This window comes from Sinocyclocheilus anshuiensis, unplaced genomic scaffold (genome assembly GCF_001515605.1).
Source record: "Sinocyclocheilus anshuiensis isolate Anshui unplaced genomic scaffold, SAMN03320099.WGS_v1.1 scaffold74, whole genome shotgun sequence".
NCBI lineage: Eukaryota > Metazoa > Chordata > Actinopteri > Cypriniformes > Cyprinidae > Sinocyclocheilus > Sinocyclocheilus anshuiensis.
Window position 1 is genome coordinate 600,295 of NW_015546044.1, and position 17,880 is coordinate 618,174.

Here is a 17,880-nt window from a genome sequence, read left to right on the forward strand (position 1 = left end):
TCAAATTTTGCGTTACAAGTAAAAAAAAAAAAAAAAAAACCCACATTTTTAATTGTTAAATTCTAGAGATAAATATTGATAATAAATTCTTTCTTAAGCACCAAATCAACACATTAGAATGGTTTCTGAGAGATCAAGTGACAGTGAAGACCGGAGTAATGGCTGCTAACTGTAATAATATTTCACAATATTACTGTCAGACTCCGTTCCATGTTTTGTCTGTGTCTTGCGCCCCATGCGCCTTCCTATGCCCATATTTGATTAGTTTCCTGTTCCTGTATTGATTAGATTGATTTGATTCCAGGTGTTCCCCGTTTTATTTCCATTGATCCCAGGTGTTTCTTGTCATCCTGTTCTGTGTATTTAAAGTGTTCCCAGTCCCAAGTTCTCTGTCCGCTTTTAAACGTCATCCTGAGTTCGTCTCCCTTGGTTCATGGGATTAAAAGTCTTGTTAAAGTATTCTCCAGCGTCTCCTCGTTCCTCTCTAGTGTATTGTCTGGTGTATTGTGACAGAACAGCGGACCAATACAGAAAGTGAGCGGCGACTTCTCCTCGCGTTTGTTTTTTCCCCCTTTTTTGAGAAGTTTTTGTTTTCCTGGTTTGTTTCCCCGCGGCTATGGAAATTGCCGCTCGGTTCTCTGCCCTAGCTCGCCGCGATCTCCCCTTTATCGAGTATTCCTGGGAGTTCTGCAGGCTCGCCATGGCCCTTGATGCCACCATAAACTCGCTGATCTGGCACGGGGCCAACTACCATCGCCCCGTGGACCTAATGGACGTTAATGTGACAAGCCCGCCGGACGATAATATGGCAAGCCCGTCATTCGTTCATGAGGCTCCAGTGTCGGCTCCAGCCCCAGAGCTCGCTCCAGTGTCGGCTCCACCCCCAGGTGAGCATGAAGACCACAAGTGTGTGTCGAACTTTTCATTACCTGATAGGACACACTTGTATTGTTGTAAAAATGCAAGTGTTTACATAGCTTTATTTTAAATACTTTGCATTTTAAAATCAACTTTTAAATGTCTGTTCAGTAGTCCTTATAACATGACAATTTTAATTTGTGGTGCTTCTAATTAAGTGATAAAAAGCAGTTGCAAATGTTGTACAAAATACATATCACAACTACTCATCTTTGCACCAATAAAACGTAAAAACACTGTTTTTCTACCAAATTATATGTAATGGCTAATTATTATATTAATATTTAACTTGCATTGGAAAGGTTTCCGTGACCTCTCGCGAGATCTCGGCAAAAAGTCTCACGATTTATTTCCAGAACATGATGCATGATGGGATACACTAAGCCTCGAATAGCGCTCCGGAGCGGTATTTGAGATGGTGTGCTTTAAGGGCACTGCGCTCTGGCGTTTTTAAGACCTGGGACAGTCTTGCGCACTTACTTCCTGTCGCGCGCACGTGCTCTCAAGTGGCCAAGACCGCAAGTGTGGGTATTTGGACAAGGGGCCTGTTCTATGTTTTGTCTGTGTCTTGCTCCCCATGTGCCTTCCTATGCCCATATTTGGTTAGTTTCCTGTTCCTGTCTTGATTAGGTTGCTTTGATTCCAGGCGTTCCCTGTTTATTTCCATTGATCCCAGGTGTGTCTTGTCATCCTGTTCTGTGTATTTAAAGTGTTCCCAGTCCCAAGTTCTATCCGCTGTTGAACGTCAAACCCTGTTATTGTGACAATTACTGTTTTACTGTATTTTTGGTCAAATAAATGCAGCCTTGGTGAGCATAAGAGAGAAAAAAATCTTAAAAACCTCAAACGTTTGAATGGTAATATGCTTACATATTGGCAAAATATTTTCAGTAGTTTCAGTTTATCTTGATGCTGCAACTTTTGATAAATCTAAGAAAAAGTGAGAAAGTGTGTGCAAGTTTGGCTAATCTTTTAAAGATCCTTTTACTGTACATCTTTGGATTATAATGTAGGATCATTACCCTAGTTATAAGACAACAAACTAACACTGCTTCTAGACTATAATACATAATATAACAGTTGTTTGTTGCTTGAGTTAGCGATGCAATTTGTCTCAGGGCTGTGAAACTACTGAAACTAATGTCTCTGTGTGATGTCTCAGTTCAGTCGAGGACAAAGCAGAGCAAAATGGGGTAGTGGAACCCTGCAGTGCCATGACATGATGTGTTTGAAGGAACTCCATCTAAAATAAATTCAAACAGTTTGTGGCTATACATGTATTTGTTCACTAACTACCTTAAGATATGCTTGCTTGCTTTACTTTTGCTTACTTTCTTTAGCACAACTTTTGTGATTCATGAAGGAAACTTGAGATTCGACTAATGATTCTCCTGACAACCTATCAAAGTAAGTAGAGCTGTCAAAATGGCTGAAAAACTAAATTCAAATTTTTTACTTAAATATTATCAATAGTCAAATTATATTCTAATTTAAAAGACATAATTTCAGTTGGGGGGGGGACTTTTGGTGCCTCTCCTGAGGCCACAAGAGGGCGCATCGAGCAAAATATTATGTATTATGCACGTTTCTTCAAAGCATAATAAAATAACATGACTATCTTTGAAAAAAAGTGCATAATGTTTAAAATAATGTTTATAAACCTTATATAATTAATAAAGTTGCTTAAACAATCAGAAACAAAACAGCACCATGCATGTATGTATAGTTTAATACAAAGGACCGAAAACCAATCACAAAGTGTACTTTCTTAATTTAAAAACTTGAGATGCAGTGGGATGGGGAAAACCGCCATAAAGTCTTGAGACATGTTTTTTAAAAGTTTAACTTACAATCATTTGACATAGCTTTCTAAACATGCGGCAGGCTCTCTTGTGCGAATCATTTGACATAGCTTTCTAAACATGCGGCAGGCTCTCTTGTGCGAGACGCGAGTGCCACGGTGATAGATGTCCCTCTAGAAAATGTGATAAATATGCGTTCTGTGTGAACGGCTTTGTTTCGACTTTGACGTAAACAACATCTTCCCCGCATTGAGTGTTCTCTTTTTCTGCAATATTTTGAATGAACAACGTAGCAGCACCATATCTAGTGGGTTCAACTGGATAGGCTAACAAAAGCATTAAAATGCAATGACACTTACACTGTCGTCGCATTTCGTGCGCCACTGATAAGGCTGCCTGACGCACACCTAAAATTCGAATGCAAAAATGTTGCATTCGAATTGTAGGTGTGAGTCAGGCAGCCTTATCAGTGGCGCACGAAATGCGACGACAGTGTAAGTTTTATTAAGATTTTTATTTTAAATTCGACGAATAATCGAAATTCGAATTTTTTTTTGACAGCCCTAAAAGTAAGAACAATGCCCACAAAATTTAGATAAGGGGGCCGTCTGACCGATGTATAATGATTTATTTTGCACATGGCTAGTTTACATAATAGCATCCAATTATCCTAGCCTGCATGATGTATTGGCCAATTTTTTTCAAGCGATTTTCCCTTGATTTTCATTACTGACGTGCACCCAGGAGTTCTTAATCATACTCATAATGTTATGACTGGAGTCACTTATATGGCCAATGAAAGTCATTTCTCATCACGAGCACTTAATGAGACTGAAACGGGCATGGTAAGACATCTCTACTACAGGAATGGGGTCTGGAATTCTGACAAATGTCAAATGAACTTTTCAGACATTTCCTTTCCTTCAGGCATGAGAAAAGACCCTTAATCTGCAGTTAGTCAGTGCAATACATTTTACAGTAGATTGACCTTTAAAAGAGTATGAACATTGCTAGCAGGTTTTGTCTCAAGTTTCAAGTCTCACATAGCCAGACTTTCTGTCACCATAAATTTTGGACCACTTTGTAGTTACTTCTGCTTAAGAAATTCCTAGATACAGTGGCTAATATATAAAGTTACAGAGCATAATTTGCTTGTTTTTTTTAATGTGCCGTTTAGGGGTAGGTACATCTGAAATAGATCAAACCACAATAATAGACTGGTGTCACAAACAATTCACAAACAGTCCACCTGTTCATGGATAGTTTACCCAAAATTGAAACTTCAGGCATATTTAAAAAAAAATTTTTGTCCATACAATGAAAGTCAATGGGGTCCAAACCAACAGAACTGGACAACACAAATTTTGTGTTTCACAGAAGAAAAAAAAAAAAGTCATACAGAATTGAAATGATGTTGAGTAAATTATGACAGCAATTAGATTTTCCGGTGGATTATCCGTTTAAGAATAATGATAACATATAATACATACAAAGACATAAGTTGCATTCTGGCTGACAGGGATCCTACACAATGTTCACTGTTTCCTACTCACTGAGCACAAGATATCTTTTGACAAAAGAACACTGAAATATTTGAGATGTGCATATTAGAGGCATTTGCCGTACAATAACATAATTTTTTTTTTTAGATAAATCTAATATAAATTATGATATGTTTGTGTAATATACAAGTGTATATAATACGTTAATGTGTATTTATATAAATATAATGTACCATTAATATAGATAATCATATTTGAAAGCACCAAACTGAGTGATAAATGTCTGTTGTTTTATATTAAAATAATGTAATTTTATAGTATTCATTTATAATAAAAAAATAAATAAATCTAATTTGGTTATATTAGATGTGGCCTTTACCCTATTTAACCTTAATCAGCATTTGTAAATGTTGCCTCTTGCACGCTTTATACACACAAAAAAACTGCGTACAAACCTAGGACCAAGTAAACTCATTAATAACACAGAGCCTCCATTTCCCCACCTTTACTTTATTCAAACTTCTTTAGTGGAGTGATGCGCAATGACTGGTGGGTAAATTTCCCTTTACACTATCTGTGAAGTGACAGGCTAACCATGTAGCCTGATTTCCGATGCTGTTCGCAGTGCCCTTCAAAATGAACATGCCTGTTTCCTTCAGATTGAAATCTTACTTAAGATGGCAGAATAGCATGTAAAGTCCACTTTGTAGGCACTTACTGTTAAATGCAACGCACCTACAGATTTGTTTTGTGTAAGCTAGCAGGCTAAGTAGCTAACAGCAGGCCTATGCAAAATTTGTATGCTAAAACATATGCTAACTAAGAAAAACAATAAACAAGAAATGTTAAAATAAAGTCTTTGTTGGTTTTTAATAATGACAGCATTTCCTCCCAATAAAAGCATAAATGTATTTCAGTCTGGGAAATATGTCAAGTGTTTGTAGTCTCCAATGCTTAGAACAGCACAGCCAGACAATCTGCAAGCTAAGGTTTTTTTTTTTCTTTTTTCTCGGAGGTAACAGCATGTTATACTTTTGTCAGATTCTCCAAGTATATCGAAAGATTCTATATAAAATTCCCTTAGAATGACACAGATGTTTGAAAAATGCTTTTGAGAGGAGACGGAGGTGACAGGGCTTAAATCTTGCCTAGTCCCAAATGAAGGCTGTTGTCAAGCACTTTTTTCAAGAGTCTTGTCAGCAGCCAAAGAACGTTTTAATGGAACTGTGTTTTGGGACTTGCTCATCTTCATTTGCTGTAGAAAGTGGTGCAAGCTCTTTGAGCATCAAGGAGGGTCTTCTGAGATATATCTATTCGTTATCTCAGAAGAGCACAACTCACAAAAACTTCCCCACATCCATCTTAATGGTGCTGTTTAATACATTGCATCACAACTGTACTTTTTTACCTGATCTAAAATGACGCTCTTTTGTTTAGATAAAATCTTCTATAAATAGTCACGAATACACACTAATGGACCTACTTGTAGCCTACTTTTTTTTTTTTTTTGCCATTTTTATTGTCTTTTTTGCATCTTACACAAATATTCACCCAAAAATGTGTCATAATTTTCTCACCCTTATCTTCCAAACCTGTACTGTATGAATTTCTTTCTTCTACAAAAAAAAGAAAAAAGAAAACCAAAAAAATTAGATATTTGGAAAAAAGTTTCAACCGTTTTTGTCCAGAATATTTGATTCCACTGACTTTCAATATATGGACATCAATCAAGTCAAACTAAGACACAGACGAGATTCAATCATACAGGTTTGAATCAACGTGAAGGGTAAGTAAATCATGACGGCATTTTCACTTTTGTGTAAAATGTCCCTAAATATGAAGCTTTCCATGTAAAATACCATGTAATCATACTAGGATGTTCAAATGTTTTCAAGTCCATTTACAAACCAGGATGTGACATCACCGGTATCGTTCGTAAAACCATAGGAATAGATAGCATCACTTGATTTAGACTAATGGAAAATCTGTGTTTCTCAGAAAGCTCTTTACCTAATGCAGTTTCTGGTGTTGTCAAACAAACAAACAAACAATCAAACAAACAAACAGTGACTTAATAAAAACAACTATGGATCATGAAAATAATCTGAATGTTGTGATCTGCCCAGCATCATCATTGAGCAGTGTGTTATGATGATCAATATTCCTCAAAGTGAAATGCTATCTTCAGCGAACACCGTTCAGCTGAAGTGATCATACAGAGTGACTTGCTAAGCTATCTTAGAAATTGCCCAGTTTCTAAGCAATTTCTTCTTTATTTTTGAGAAGCCTCTATAATACTAGAGTAGCAAGTATACAGTTGTAGTGCCCATTAAACACAAATGTGGAGGAAATATGACAGAAAAATGACAGACATCCATATAATATAACCAAATATCTAACTACACTGAAGCTAACCAAGAAGGCAGGATCATTTCCAAACTGTAATTTTGTAAAAATAAAAAAAAATTGTGAAGGGATAGCATACAAAACCACACATACATACATGCATACATGTTAGTTATAGCCAATTTATTCTAAAAATGTGTAGGATCTCTGTCTTCGAACGGACCCACTTACACTATTGAGTCACACATGAAACAATCGATCATCTAAAACTCAAACACTTCAGTGAAACTTCGCGATCTTCAAAGAACTCTGAGTCTTGCAGACTCAGACTGTAGCAAAACTGCTCAAGCTTCTGGCATCATCAAGAGACCAACCAATCCAACGAGGGGTCTCCCAAAAGGTTAAAACTTTTGCCAAAGATCTCTTGCTACCTAGCTCGTAGCTTACTTGTAATAATTACTATAATAGCTTATAACTTATCAAAACATGTATTAACCCGTGGCCAGGGAAATACAAAGATTCAAGTTGTTAAAATATACTAAGAATCACCGGCTCGCTGGACGACCCTTGATTTAAAGTGTAAACTATCAGATTTTAATTCAGTTTTAATCAGGTTGACTCAGAATTTTCAGATTACTTTCAAAACCTGAGCTAGAAATAAAATTAATGATTAATTCCCTTACAAATGAGTTAATTTCATTACAAATATTTAAGACATCATTACCATAAAATAATGCCATTTAAACAATACATTGTTTGAAATGTGGTACAAATATGACAGAAAAACAACAATTTCCCTGTGATACACTACTAGACATTGTCAATGGACAAATTAAATTAACCAGTGAAAATTGTGTTTAGTGTATTATTTCTAAAAGTCTACAGGGTCAAAAGTGTCCATAGATAATTAAAAGGAACTTGTTCACGTAGCCCTCAGATTATCATCAGATTATCAAATTATTTTGACAAATATATCTATTTATCTATCTTAATTTAATCAGTCAGTAACTTTTCATGTAATAATATATATATACACAGGTGCATCTCAATAAATTAGAATGTCGTGGAAAAGTTCATTTATTTCAGTAATTCAACTCAAATTTGGTGTGCTTGACTGGCCAGCAAACTCACCAGACCTGAACCCACATTTAACAAAAACCCAGAGGATTTAACTCTGCCCAGAGGATTTTCAAGAGGAAAATGAGAAACAAGAGACCAAAAAATGCGGATGAGCTGAAGGCCACTGTCAAAGAAACCTGGGCTTCCATACCACCTCAGCAGTGCCACAAACTGATCACATCCATGCCATGCCGAATTGAGGCAGTAATTAAAGCAAAAGGAACCCCTACCAAGTATTGAGTACATGTACAGTAAATGAACATACTTTCCAGAAGGCCAATAATTCACTAAAAAATGTTTTTTTTATTGGTCTTATGAAGTATTCTAATTTGTTGAGATAGTGAATTGGTGGGTGTTTGTTCAATGTGAGCCAAAATCATCACAATTAAAAGAACCAAAGACTTAAACTGCTTCAGTCTGTGTGCATTTAATTTATTTAATACACGAGTTTCACAATTTGAGTTGAATTACTGAAATAAATTAACTTTTCCACGACATTCTAATTTATTGAGATGCACCTGTATATATATAACTGAGGCTGCATCAGAAACGGTTTGAGAACGCCTCTGCGTGACTGTATCCTGAAGCATGTGTGAAATCAGTCCAATGGAATGACGAGACATCACAAGCGGGGTGACATAGAGACCATGAAGCTTAAAAGCCCATCCGAAACAAACAGCGTTAGCTTCTGTGTCTTCAGCAAGTGCTCTGTATGTGTCAGTCTGTTTGTCAGTGCCAGTAGACAATCACAACAATATATGGCGAGCAAGAAAAACAGGCAGCACTATAAACCGTATGTACTTCCCTGCCCGTGCTAAACGGGTGCGGATACACACGATCATGGAGTCGTTTGTTTGGGATGAATCATTGTGTCAAAATATTCACATTCAAAATGCTGATGTTGGAACAGGTCGTGACTCATTTCAGATCCAAGGAATGGTTTGTCACCATAGAGGATGCATACATCCATGTATCCATCCTTCCACAATACAGGAAGTTCCTGAGGTTTGCTTTTGGGGGCAAAACATTCCAATATTCGGGTTCTTCCTTTTGGCTTAGCACTGTCACCCCACACTTTCACCAGTGCATGGATGCAATACTGGCTCCTCTGCGACTCCAGGGCATCCACGTATTGAATTACATCAATGATTGGTTAATATTAGCTCAATCAGAGCAGATGGCGTATCTGCACTGAGATGTCGTTCTCGCTCACATGAAAGAGCTGGAGTTAAGGCGGAACACCAAGAAGAGTGCATTCTCATGTACAGAGAACCACTTTTCTCTTTTTCACGATGCAGTCACCTTTGTCTCCTGCTTGTTTTATTTGATTCCCACAGCTGTGAACAGTGTGAGGTTAGGCCAGTCACTCACTGTAATACAGTTCCAGAGACAGTTGGGTCTGATGGCAACAGCATCCAACGTGATATCTTTTGGCCTGCTGTACATGGGACCTTTGCAGTGGTGGCTCAGGACCAAGAGGGGTTTTCCCCAAGGGGCAACCCACTTCGCATGATCATGCTGCGATGCATACGTGCCTTAGATATATGGAGGAACCCTTGTTTCCTGTCACAAGGCCCGGTGTTTGGGACTCCTTGTCGTCGCGTAATGCTAACGACGGATGCGGTCATGAGTGGCCACTCTGCCCAGGGTCTGTGGGAAGGCCACCATCTCACATGGCACATAAATTGCCTGAAGATGCTGACCGTGTTTCGTGCACTGAAACACTTCCTTCCAGACCTGAGGGGCTATGATGTGCTTGTCCGCACAGACAACACATTGGTGGTCTCCTACATCAACCGTCAGGGGGGTTTGCACTCGCGCCCATTATACAAGTTGGCACACCAGATCCTCCTGTGGGCTCAGGGAAAACTCTTCTCACTCAAAGCAGTTTACAACCCTGAGCACCTGAATCAGGGAGCAGACATCCTGAGGCCCTGGGAATGGAGGCTCCACCCTGATGTGGTGGAGCAGGTGGTGGATCTGTGTGCATCTTGAGACTTCACACTATCCACTCTGGTTCTCCCTCTCACATCTAGTCATACGTGGAAGCCGTTCCGGCGGATGACTTAAGACGTCGATGTTGCGTGATTAGTGACGAACGCGGAGACAAAACAAAACAAAACGCCGTTCACGAATTAGAAGCACAAAACGAGGATTTGTAAAGAAAAATGTCAGTGGATTTCGATATAAGCCAAGAGGAGGCTGGTTTTCCTTTGCTAAAGTAAGGAAACTGTGTTTCCTTTGCTCCTGCATTTCTCAGAGGCGCGCGCACAACGCATACATTCTACGTAATCTGCCAGAACATCTTCTGCGTACCACAGTCAGCGAAAGTGAGAAAAAAGTGTTTATTACATTTGAAATATGGATATTTATCTTACAAAAATGCATTAATTCGCTACAGGAGGCCTTTATTCACCCCCCGGAGCCGGGTGAGGGATGCTTTATTATGGAACCGCGACCTTATTTCACATTTTCGGAACTGTTGACAACCAACACCTGCTTACCCCCATTGAAAGGCTTGGAGGGGCAAGGACAATTTTTAATATAACTCCGATTGGATTCATCTGAAAGAAGAAAGTTACATACACCTAGGATACTTTGAGGGAACTAACCCTTTAATGCCTGATTCCCTGAAATAACAATATTAGAGCTGAATGCAATCTTTTAGGCCTATCTGATTGCATTGCTTAGATCACATTAACTGTGTTTACCACTGAGGACATTTCAAGGTTTGAGATGGGAACTAACAATCATACATTTTAACAATCACTTCTAAGAGATCAACATGTGTTCTATAAAACCATCCTTTGTTTAAATGCTAACAATATGTTAATTGGTTTGCAGCACTTAGGAAGAGCAAAATCACAGCACAAGGCTTCAGTTAATAATAATGCTGTTTCACCAGTCTCATACTATAACAGTGGGAAATATAAGTATTTGAGAGAGTTAAACCAGGAAAATGTTTTCTGAAAAGTGAAACAGCAGCTATTAGGCGCTCTTAATCTGTTGAAGAAGCTGTTCTCATAAAAAAATCAAATCAAACCAAATGAGATATGATCCCTTGAATTAAAGATTTTTTTTGTGATTCCTTTTTAATGTTGGGTGAGAAGGATTGGATTTTATGGAGCAATGTAAAATGTCTGATGAAAAAATGATCTGACATTTGTCAGAAGATATCAGGATTCAATTACCTAACCGTTAAGACACTGATGTTAAACTGAACGCTCCATTAATACCGATGGGTATGGGGAAAAAAAAGAATTTGAATGTGGTGATAATTTGTCTCTGGTTCACCGTATATAACAACATATTGACTGAGCATTAAATGGGTATTATAAAAGCATTTAAAACAAAGCAGTTAAGCAGGCTCAGCTAATACCCGAGTCATAATTAACACTCACACCTTCCAAGAAAATTAAAAGTGACCTGATTAGACATGGTGTGTATTGCTTTAGGGCACAAAAACAAAAACAAAAAACTACTGGCACACACAATGAAATGACAAATTACTATATAAGCCTGATTGACCCTAGTGAGGAATAGTTATATCTGAATGAAGGCCAGAGCTTTAAACACCACCTGGGGATACATCCAATGCTTTCACAAACAGCAGTTAAAAGTTTTGTTTCTTATAATCCATTAGCACAAATTCATTTAACTTTTAGCACATATACACATTTAACATTGGCGATTCATTTTGCACTCAAATGCATTTCCACACATTTAGTGGGACAACAAAACAGGTAAAATATCAGTTTAAAATAAGAAATAAAGTCACAATGTGAGATATTTACATATGCAATATATTATATTGTATAAGCAATTGCATTTATAATGTATATAACTGCGTAATTATATGTAATTCCAATGTTTATTATATTATGCAATTGCAATTAGGAGAAATAAAGGTTCAAATGTGACCTGTAAAGTCACAGTTGTGAGAAAACGTCATATTGCTTTTGAATAAATTTTCTTTTAGATACATAAATTATTTTCTATAAATGTATATTTACATTTATTCATGAAAAATTTACATTGGAATATAATGTCAATTGTTATAAAAGTAATAAAGTCACAACTGTCAAACATTAAGTCACACAGTGAGATATAGACAAATTTCGAAATCTACATTTGCAATTATTAATTTAGGAGACAACTGAAGAATACAACAATCGAGTCATCCTAAAGGCAATAAACATGAAGCGCTAGTAATAGTTTCAGACTTTGTTCAGAATAGTACAAGCTAGAACAGGGAAGGGATTAAGGAATAGTGAAAGGAAAGCATATAAGCTTTTTTTCAGCAGGATGAGTTTAAGCGCTCACTGTGTGTTCGGAACTTCCGATCTAAAGTTGAAATTATGAGATCTAAAGTCACAATTGTGAAATATAAAGTCACAATTTCAAGAAGTAGTCACAATTACCTTTATTTTTCACTCTCAAGCAGAAACAAGCTTCCATGGATATCAGAAAGTATCATAACATTATGAAAACCAGTTTTTCACTTCAGTGTTATATGAATGAATCCCTCAAACTGCACTGTTATCATCATGGAGTGGCGTACCAGATGGGAACAGTTTAAAAACACTCTGGGGGCATTTAAAAGTGACTGCAGGTTTGTTTAAGACGACTTGCTGTAATAGTTCTTGCCTACAGCTGTACAGCTTGCTTGGTGGCCCTCAATAACTGCCTTGTCAGAAAGAGCTTAGTATGAATGTACTGCACACACACACACAATGCAGACACACAGAAACCAAAAGTAAAATGGGCAGAGATAAAAAATAAATAAATAAAATAAAAACCCTGCAGCGGTTATGATTGGAGTACACAAGAACTAATGGATCAAATTAACTACCAAATAATAAAACAGAATGCAATCCTGAGGGCAACAGCTTCAGTGCGAGTGCCTGATCAAAGAGATGATGCAGGCTTTTCACATTTTACTGCCAGCGTGCTTTCAATTGCCATTCCAAGGTTCTTTATGGGGAAAGTGAGATATTTAATGATTTCAGCAAAGTTGCCATCAAGACAATTATGCATGGTCATGTGTGCTGGGAAATCTGAAAAGTTTGAACTTTTCAGACTAACCAGGGTTAGTACTTTTTTAATTGAATAAGCGTTTAATTATTATTATTATTATTTTTTTATTTTGTTCATTTTGTTAGTGAGTATTTATTTATTTAGTTAGTTAAATCATCATATTAGAATGATTTCTGAAGGATCATGTGACACTGAAGACTGGAGTAATGACTTTTTCCATCACAGGAATAAATTACATTTTAAAATATATTAAATTGTACTAATTTCACAATATTACACTTTTTACTGTATTTTGATTAAATAAATGCAGCCTTCGTAGGCATAAGATACTTTTTCCATAAACATTTAAAAATCTTACAGGCCCCAAACTTTTGAATGGGTGCTGTCAGAATGATCGTCCAAACAGCTGATAAAAGCATCACAATAATCCACATGACTCCAGTACAACAATTAACATGTGTGAAGGAAATGGGAGAGGACAGCGGATGGACTTTTTCACCAGAGGAAGCGTTATTATGGATTATGGACTGAAATTTTGTCCAGAAGCGACAGTTTAAATTTAAAACATCTTGATATATTAGTTTCTTACAAACATGCAGCTTTTCACTTCACAAGACACTAAATGATGGACTGGTGTTGTGGATTACTGTACTGATTTTATCAGTTGTTTGAACTCTTGCTCTTACTGCACCCATTCACTGCTGAGTCATTGGTGAGCAAGTGACGTAATGCTTAATTTCTCCAAACACATCTTGGATGGCCTGAGGGTAAGGAACTTTTCAGCAAATTTTTATTTTTGGGTGAACTATTCTTTTAACATAAACCTATGGCTCAACAGGCATCAGCCATCTCTTCAAACCTGTGGTGTAATATTACCTGAGTGTGTACATGCTTAGAGTTCAATGGACAGTTTGGACACCATAATCAATAAAACATGTGCTTTCAAGTGGAACAAACCATTACTGCAACATCACTCTAAAATGTCATTTCCGAACCGGAGGTGTTGTAAACTTGGCTTGATGAAGTCCCTTATAGTCCCTCTGTTGCTCTCTTACACTCAATCATCAATCAATCATTTTAGAAAAGCTGCACAATAACAGTATAACATAGGCAGATTTTGCTCTAGTGCCAATGCTGGTGATATTTAGAAGAACTAGAGAATTTGACGTGGACCTCTGTTGCTTAATTTATAAGTACTGAATCAGACTCTTTAAATAGCTCAATAAGCTATTTGCTAGTACACATCGATGCAAGAATGTCTTCAAGTGGGCTCACACTGACCTTTTGAATGTCAGTGCCACTGACAAATACTAAGAGAACTCAGAAAGAAAAAAAAAAAAAAAAACGTTCTAAAAGTTCCAAAGATACCATTCGTTGTATCATTATTGCCAGCAGCTCAAAACACCACAGAAATGCATTTCAGTATTAAAAAAAAGTTCAATCACAGAGCATTTCTCAGTGTCATGTAGCCATCTAAATGATAAATTAACAGAAGCATCTTTAACATCTGAAAGCAACCAGAATAAAACAATTAACTTACTAGTAACCTACACTGCAAGAATTGCTAGTAAATTTCATTACCGCAGTCATATTGTCACAATGTGAGGTAATACAGGCACGACGAAGAAGGAGATGAAGAATAAAGGTGATAGTCCACAAACAGAGAGCAGCTACAATACATCTACACACTGACGACACCAGACAACTAGACTGAAACAGAACCAAACTTAAATACATGTGATAATGAGACACACACACACCTGAACATTATGATGAAATCAAATGAACAACCATGACATCCAACAAGGAGCGGGAAACAGTTGTAACACCAAACCAGCAGAGGGAGCCCTCACCCGAGTATTGACTGTTAGCACTCCCTCTGCTTTCTCTGCAACCACTTCCTGTTTAGTGGCCATATTAACCTGGCCACCACATGACTACTTTGCGAAGTATTGCCAGTTTATCCTGCCTTACCAAGCGTTTGTATCTCTGCCTTCTTACCACGTGTATGACCTGTTTATCTGTTTGTTTTGACTTCTCTTTTGGATTACCCCTTTTGCCTGTTTGCCTGGTTGGACTGCCTTACTGTGTTTTTGACCTCATTGCCTGTTTTTACTGACCCTGAGTTTGGTGGTTCAATAAACTGCTTCAATAAACATCCGCATATGGATTCTTCCTCGGCTTCCGCCTCACCCTCATTACAGAATACTTCGCCTACTATGAATCCGAGGAAGTTTCTCAGCTCCAAGCGGCATTCGCTTATCAGAGCGAACTGCTAAAGAACTATCAAGAGCAGCTCAACAAACTGCAATCGGCAAACGATCATTTAACCCACTATATTCGATCGCTTCCTTCGGCCCCTAGAGGGGGGGTTCTGTAACACCAAACCAGCAGAGGGAGCCCTCACCCGAGTATTGACTGTTAGCACTCCCTATGCTTTCTCTGCAACCACTTCCTGTTTAGTGGCCATATTAACCTGGCCACCACATGACTACTTTGCGAAGTATTGCCAGTTTATCCTGCCTTACCAAGCGTTTGTATCTCTGCCTTCTTACCACGTGTATGACCTGTTTATCTGTTTGTTTTGACTTCTCTTTTGGATTACCCCTTTTGCCTGTTTGCCTGGTTGGACTGCCTTACTGTGTTTTTGACCTCATTGCCTGTTTTTACTGACCCTGAGTTTGGTTTTGTTGGACTGCTTCAATAAACATCCGCATATGGATTCTTCCTCGGCTTCCGCCTCATCCTCATTACAACAGTGCAAAACACAAACAGAGTTCATGGTGCTGTGACACATATGGTTTCACTGTTTTTCAGTAAATCACTCCAAATTTAATTGATTTCTTTATTACTAAACAGAGATTATTATTAATATTTATTACAAGATACAAAGTCTATTTAGATTAAACAATATAAAAAAGCAATTGTGACTTTGTATCTCACAATACTGGCTCTCAAAAATTACTTTATTTCTCCCAATGATGATTTTATTTCTCTCTTTTTATTTCACAATGCAACTTTATATCTTACAACTGTGACTTTATTTCTCATAATTATGACTTTGTTTCTTCCAATAACAATTTCAAAGTATATCTCACAAACTGACATTTTATTTTGCAATTGCAACTTTATTTCTCATAGCCGCGACACTTTATCTTGCAACTTGCAATTACCTTTTTCATTCTGAAGTGGAAACAGGCTTCCGTAAGACTCAAAATACATATTACATTATATAATATTGTCATAATACAATTTAACAGTGGAATTCACGAGACAGTTTCCTAAGAGGTGATAACCTTCACATGTTACGAGGGAATGAACGGACCGCTGTGACGGCCGGTATAAGTAATGACTGCCCTCCACTCCTCTGATTGTGCTCATTCATTTCCCACATTTACTCTTTCCTACGCCTCTTTTCTCCTTCCTCGTTCTTGTACCTCAGCACAGTTCCAGCATCTGCACCCCAGATGAAGACAGAAGCATCTCTTTAGTGCACATTAGCCTTGCTCTTAGGGCATTAGGAACGCAGCAGGAAAGCAATGCTGCACTGCATTTACCTACTCATCCATCCTGACAGAAATGGGTTCTGATGTGTTATTTTCTCTCGCTTCGTCTCTCTCTATTAGCTCCACTTTTGTGTTATACTTGGTGTGAGAGTTGTTCTTCAAACACTCCCTAGGAAATCTGAACATCTTGGAAGCTTTGGTTACCTACTCATCCATCATAACAGGAATGGATCCTGATAGCTTATTTTTGGCCTATCTCTCTTGTATTCTGACTGCCTGTCTTTCTCCTTATTTTTATTCATCTGCTTCATGCTCTGGGCCAGGGACCATACGCCAGAAAAAACCTTGAGAGATGTATGTGTATGTTATTTGAGCCTGGCTTAATGCTTTCTTACAAATTGGATGATCTGAGAAACTCTAGGTGTCTAACAATAATATTTATTATTATTATTAATTATTATAGTTGGGCTAATAATAATCGGGTGGAGGACAGACACTCGGGAGGAGGACGGCCAACAGAGTCCAGGGTGGAGACGTCGGAGGGAGGAGCCAGGGCGGACCAGACGGAGTGAGGAGACAGGAGGGACTTGGAGCAGGCGGAGCCATGTGGGACCCAGGCCACAGCCATGAAGGCGACCCACGGTGGAGCCGACGGAGGGAGGAGCCATGGTGGAGGAAGGGCTGACCGAGGCCACGGGGACGTCCACGTCGAGCTCCAGGAGTCGCTCCTAGAGGGGGGGGTTCTGTAACACCAAGCCAGCAGAGGGAGCCCTCGCCCGAGTATTGACTGTTAGCACTCCCTCTGCTTTCTCTGCAACCACTTCCTGTTTAGTGGCCATATTAACCTGGCCACCACATGACTACTTTGCGAAGTATTGCCAGTTTATCCTGCCTTACCAAGCGTTTGTATCTCTGCCTTCTTACCACGTGTATGACCTGTTTATCTGTTTGTTTTGACTTCTCTTTTGGATTACCCCTTTTGCCTGTTTGCCTGGTTGGACTGCCTTACTGTGTTTTTGACCTCATTGCCTGTTTTTACTGACCCTGAGTTTGGTTTTGTTGGACTGCTTCAATAAACATCCGCATATGGATTCTTCCTCGGCTTCCGCCTCATCCTCATTACAACAGTGCAAAACACAAACAGAGTTCATGGTGCTGTGACACATATGGTTTCACTGTTTTTCAGTAAATCACTCCAAATTTAATTGATTTCTTTATTACTAAACAGAGATTATTATTAATATTTATTACAAGATACAAAGTCTATTTAGATTAAACAATATAAAAAAGCAATTGTGACTTTGTATCTCACAATACTGGCTCTCAAAAATTACTTTATTTCTCCCAATTATGATTTTATTTCTCTCTTTTTATTTCACAATGCAACTTTATATCTTACAACTGTGACTTTATTTCTCATAATTATGACTTTGTTTCTTCCAATAACAATTTCAAAGTATATCTCACAAACTGACATTTTATTTTGCAATTGCAACTTTATTTCTCATAGCCGCGACACTTTATCTTGCAACTTGCAATTACCTTTTTCATTCTGAAGTGGAAACAGGCTTCCGTAAGACTCAAAATACATATTACATTATATAATATTGTCATAATACAATTTAACAGTGGAATTCACGAGACAGTTTC

General features: G+C 37.9%; 1 long non-coding RNA gene across 1 annotated transcript in view; it reads left to right on the forward strand.

The window, feature by feature from the left end:
* Nucleotides 1-14,846, forward strand: part of LOC107698980 (uncharacterized) — a 21,380-nt gene extending 6,534 nt beyond the window's left edge. The window contains exon 3 of the long non-coding RNA XR_001635404.1: nucleotides 14,545-14,846. This is a non-coding gene — a long non-coding RNA (uncharacterized LOC107698980). The remainder of the gene's footprint in view (nucleotides 1-14,544) is intronic.
* Nucleotides 14,847-17,880: the final 3,034 nt, after the last annotated feature.